Below are 5,482 nucleotides of genomic sequence, written 5' to 3'. Positions count from 1 at the left end.
AGCACGTTTCCTCTCTCGGGGGTATGGGACAGTTAGGAGTGAGGGCCGACGTCCCCTGCTGACAGGCATGCAAACACCACTAAGGGCTCCAGCATTGGAGGGACTCCTGTGTGAGGGTCGACCGTGTCTGCCCATAAGCTGGGTCATCTATGAATCCCCGGTCCCTGCTAAAAGACCGCTGAGGGAATACAAGGGGCCAGGCTCTCCTGCTAGTCTTCAGAGTCGGAGCGTGTGCTGGTGGAGGCCCAGTGAGCTTGCAGCTTGGAGAGGTGTGTTTTGGCCAGGATCACGCTTTGTGCATGCCGCTTCGGAGGTTGATTCTGGAAGCCAAAGTGAGCAAGCTTCCCTGGTTGGAGCCTGGAGCCTCAGGCCAGGCCTGAGGCCCTCTGTGATGTTGTGTGTGGTGTGGTGAGGTTCCTGAGTGCCCGGTGGGGCTGGAGCAGTGAGCAGGGGTGGGCTGGAGTTGAGCGATGGCAGAAGGGGGCCGATGGACTAGGCCACGGGGCTGCCCCTTTCAGCTCCTCTGCTGAAGCTGCCGGCACACTGTTGGTGCTAAGTGGATCATCGTGGAGTGGGCTGAGGATCGAGTGCTGCATTTAAGCCTGTGTGGTGGCTGGGGGCCTGGAGAGAAAGTTAAGGTATCATGAGGACACGTCCTATGTAATGTCGTGGGATGGGCTGTCATCATTGTGTTGCAGGCGCTGGCCTCAGCTTCCCGAGGATGTGTCTTGTTCGTGAAGGGCTGGCATCAGCTGCCTATGGAGGGGATGGCTTTGGCAGTTCATGAGGATGTAGTGAGGTAGGTAACCTGTGTAGAGTTGCGATCCCATTTCCGGAGGAGTGACTCCACACGGGTGTCTTGCGGGACGTAGAGAAGATGGACATGCTGAGGCATCTGTGCCGGCCTCCTTGGGGGTAGGTGAGTTATGGGAACAAGCCCTTTGGTCGTTTTGTTCCTTCTTTTGGGAATGTGCAAAGCGATAGTGTTTCTCCCGGAGGGCATGACGCGGCCGGCCCATGTGGCATGCAGGCCGTTCGAAGAGCCAGAGCTTTATCCGGAGCAGTCCATTGGCCGGGAAGAGATGGGGACACAGTTGCCCTGCCAGGTGCCCTGCCGTGGCCAACCACCTTTCCCTTTCAGGCTTCCAAGTCCCCTCGCATGGCAGAGGTCTTCCATTGAAAGTCTGTCTGTGGTCCTCGGGGACAGTGCCTTTGATCACTGTGAGTTCCTCGGTAGTGTCGCTGTGGCAGTGGAGAATTGCCAGGATGCATGCGGTGCCGTGGGCCTCATCAAAGCAGACAGGCTTGCGGTCTGTCTTCCCTGGTGTTCAGTGTCCCCGTGTTCGCATGATGTCTGTGGCTTCAAGTAGGGTTGAGTCGCCCTGCAGGCAGCAGGAGGGCACTTAGGACGAGGCTGTGAAGCGTTTGAGCGTTTCCTCAGTGGTCTGGGCCGCGAAACCTGCCAGTTGGAAGCTTGCCGATACGTGGCCGGGAAGGTGGCCTAATTTCCGCTGTCAGGTCCCAACCTGTGTCATGGTTGCTGAAGCCCAACACTTCCCGTTGTGGGCATTCCCACGGGGTCACGGAAAGTGATATGGTCTAGTTGGCGAGAAGAGGCACTTGGGCCGAAGTTCGTTAGCCCCTTGAGTAGTGCCGGGCTGCATCTTGCCTGTAGGCAACTGCAGGTCGGAGTCAGCCCCCCCATGGGAGGTTCCCTTGCTTCTGGGAGCGCTGGGAGTGACCCCAAGGGCACATCAGATGTGCTTGTAGGTGGCAGGGTCTCCAGGTCCACGTAGATGTGACACCCACGGCCGGGAGGCAGGTCTCGTCCAGTCTTTGTGCTTTGGTCAGAAGGCGTGGCTGTGGGAGAGCGGGAGTCTGTGACCTATTTCAGCAGCCCCTGGGGGTTAAACTTCGCATGCGGCCTCTTGAAGCTGACAGGGGTCTTTCTCCTTTTCCTTTCAGTTGGGGGTCCAACCAGGGTGCTGTGTATAAACTGTGGCGTTTACTGTTGGAGGTGTCTGCAGAGGGCCACAGCGACACCCAGAGACCAAGACGCGTATTCAGCGCCACGCACAGGAACCCACAAGCGCATCCTCGTGCGCAGTCACAGTCACACACGCCCACTCACGTGAATACACAGATACAGTGTCTGACACACCGACCAATGTACGTGCCTAACTTCCTCCAGTCATGCTGTGAGACACGCAATCAGTTTTCGGTAATGGATAGTGGTACTTGGAAAGCAGGTTCTGGGCTCACGGCAAGGTAAGTGTTCGCAAGAATCATGTTCTCTGAACCGTGGTGCAATTCAGAAGCCTGCATGATTTCTGTCCACTTCTCAGGTGCAGCTGCAGGGCAAGGCTGGCCGTCGGCAAAGACAAGAAGACCTTCGCGTTGTCTGATGACTGGATGTCCTAAGGAGAACTGGAAAAAGTGGGGCGGGCGCACGTTGCTGAGCGTGGCTGTGGATAACTCAGGACGGTATGCATTCACCCATACTAAAATGTGCCATTGGATATTAGGTTTTCATCAGATGGGCCCAGTGGCTGCAAGAGTGGATTGATTGTTGGTCTTGCTGAGTGGCCTGAAGACTGTGGATTCCCCAGGCTGTTGGAGTACTTCCAGGTCATGGCTCCTCTGCAGAGCCCCACGGCCTGCCCGTTTGTGTTCTGCAGCGTCCCAGCATGTGCTTGGATCGATGATGACACCCTTGTATGCATTCCTTGGAAAATCTGAACAAAATGAGTGAGAACGCTCTACCGTCTCCTCATCGAAACTGAGGTCCAGCACGTTTCCTCTCTCGGGGGTATGGGACAGTTAGGAGTGAGGGCCGACGTCCCCTGCTGACAGGCATGCAAACACCACTAAGGGCTCCAGCATTGGAGGGACTCCTGTGTGAGGGTCGACCGTGTCTGCCCATAAGCTGGGTCATCTATGAATCCCCGGTCCCTGCTAAAAGACCGCTGAGGGAATACAAGGGGCCAGGCTCTCCTGCTAGTCTTCAGAGTCGGAGCATGTGCTGGTGGAGGCCCAGTGAGCTTGCAGCTTGGAGAGGTGTGTTTTGGCCAGGATCACGCTTTGTGCATGGCGCTTCGGAGGTTGATTCTGGAAGCCAAAGTGAGCAAGCTTCCCTGGTTGGAGCCTGGAGCCTCAGGCCAGGCCTGAGGCCCTCTGTGATGTTGTGTGTGGTGTGGTGAGGTTCCTGAGTGCCCGGTGGGGCTGGAGCAGTGAGCAGGGGTGGGCTGGAGTTGAGCGATGGCAGAAGGGGGCCGATGGACTAGGCCACGGGGCTGCCCCTTTCAGCTCCTCTGCTGAAGCTGCCGGCACACTGTTGGTGCTAAGTGGATCATCGTGGAGTGGGCTGAGGATCGAGTGCTGCATTTAAGCCTGTGTGGTGGCTGGGGGCCTGGAGAGAAAGTTAAGGTATCATGAGGACACGTCCTATGTAATGTCGTGGGATGGGCTGTCATCATTGGGTTGCAGGTGCTGGCCTCAGCTTCCCGAGGATGTGTCTTGTTCGTGAAGGGCTGGCATCAGCTGCCTATGGAGGGGATGGCTTTGGCAGTTCATGAGGATGTAGTGAGGTAGGTAACCTGTGTAGAGTTGCGATCCCATTTCCGGAGGAGTGACTCCACACGGGTGTCTTGCGGGACGTAGAGAAGATGGACATGCTGAGGCATCTGTGCCGGCCTCCTTGGGGGTAGGTGAGTTATGGGAACAAGCCCTTTGGTCGTTTTGTTCCTTCTTTTGGGAATGTGCAAAGCGATAGTGTTTCTCCCGGAGGGCATGACGCGGCCGGCCCATGTGGCATGCAGGCCGTTCGAAGAGCCAGAGCTTTATCCGGAGCAGTCCATTGGCCGGGAAGAGATGGGGACACAGTTGCCCTGCCAGGTGCCCTGCCGTGGCCAACCACCTTTCCCTTTCAGGCTTCCAAGTCCCCTCGCATGGCAGAGGTCTTCCATTGAAAGTCTGTCTGTGGTCCTTGGGGACAGTGCCTTTGATCACTGTGAGTTCCTCGGTAGTGTCGCTGTGGCAGTGGAGAATTGCCAGGATGCATGCGGTGCCGTGGGCCTCATCAAAGCAGACAGGCTTGCGGTCTGTCTTCCCTGGTGTTCAGTGTCCCCGTGTTCGCATGATGTCTGTGGCTTCAAGTAGGGTTGAGTCACCCTGCAGGCAGCAGGAAGGCACTTAGGACGAGGCTGTGAAGCGTTTGAGCGTTTCCTCAGTGGTCTGGGCCGCGAAACCTGCCAGTTGGAAGCTTGCCGATACGTGGCCGGGAAGGTGGCCTAATTTCCGCTGTCAGGTCCCAACCTGTGTCATGGTTGCTGAAGCCCAACACTTCCCGTTGTGGGCATTCCCACGGGGTCACGGAAAGTGATATGGTCTAGTTGGCGAGAAGAGGCACTTGGGCCGAAGTTCGTTAGCCCCTTGAATAGTGCCGGCTGCATCTTGCCTGTAGGCAACTGCAGGTCGGAGTCAGCCCCCCCATGGGAGGTTCCCTTGCTTCTGGGAGCGCTGGGAGTGACCCCAAGGGCACATCAGATGTGCTTGTAGGTGGCAGGGTCTCCAGGTCCACGTAGATGTGACACCCACGGCCGGGAGGCAGGTCTCGTCCAGTCTTTGTGCTTTGGTCAGAAGGCGTGGCTGTGGGAGAGCGGGAGTCTGTGACCTATTTCAGCAGCCCCTGGGGGTTAAACTTCGCATGCGGCCTCTTGAAGCTGACAGGGGTCTTTCTCCTTTTCCTTTCAGTTGGGGGTCCAACCAGGGTGCTGTGTATAAACTGCGGCGTTTACTGTTGGAGGTGTCTGCAGAGGGCCACAGCGACACCCAGAGACCAAGACGCGTATTCAGCGCCACGCACAGGAACCCACAAGCGCATCCTCGTGCGCAGTCACAGTCACACACGCCCACTCACGTGAATACACAGATACAGTGTCTGACACACCGACCAATGTACGTGCCTAACTTCCTCCAGTCATGCTGTGAGACACGCAATCAGTTTTCGGTAATGGATAGTGGTACTTGGAAAGCAGGTTCTGGGCTCACGGCAAGGTAAGTGTTCGCAAGAATCATGTTCTCTGAACCGTGGTGCAATTCAGAAGCCTGCATGATTTCTGTCCACTTCTCAGGTGCAGCTGCAGGGCAAGGCTGGCCGTCGGCAAAGACAAGAAGACCTTCGCGTTGTCTGATGACTGGATGTCCTAAGGAGAACTGGAAAAAGTGGGGTGGGCGCACGTTGCTGAGCGTGGCTGTGGATAACTCAGGACGGTATGCATTCACCCATACTAAAATGTGCCATTGGATATTAGGTTTTCATCAGATGGGCCCAGTGGCTGCAAGAGTGGATTGATTGTTGGTCTTGCTGAGTGGCCTGAAGACTGTGGATTCCCCAGGCTGTTGGAGTACTTCCGGGTCATGGCTCCTCTGCAGAGCCCCACGGCCTGCCCGTTTGTGTTCTGCAGCGTCCCAGCATGTGCTT

The 5,482-nt window shown here is 56.8% G+C and overlaps 1 non-coding gene across 1 annotated transcript; it reads left to right on the top strand.

Annotated features, from left to right (window-relative positions):
* The first annotated feature begins 2,695 nt into the window (after positions 1-2,695).
* On the top strand, positions 2,696-2,788 carry LOC133086199 (small nucleolar RNA SNORD116). Its single transcript, XR_009699961.1, has one exon. It is a non-coding gene; the product is annotated as a small nucleolar RNA SNORD116 (small nucleolar RNA).
* Positions 2,789-5,482: the final 2,694 nt, after the last annotated feature.

This window comes from Eubalaena glacialis, chromosome 2 (assembly GCF_028564815.1).
Source record: "Eubalaena glacialis isolate mEubGla1 chromosome 2, mEubGla1.1.hap2.+ XY, whole genome shotgun sequence".
Classification (NCBI taxonomy): Eukaryota; Metazoa; Chordata; class Mammalia; order Artiodactyla; family Balaenidae; genus Eubalaena; species Eubalaena glacialis.
The sequence above is the reverse complement of the archived record's forward strand: the minus strand, read 5'-3'. Positions and strand labels throughout refer to the sequence as shown.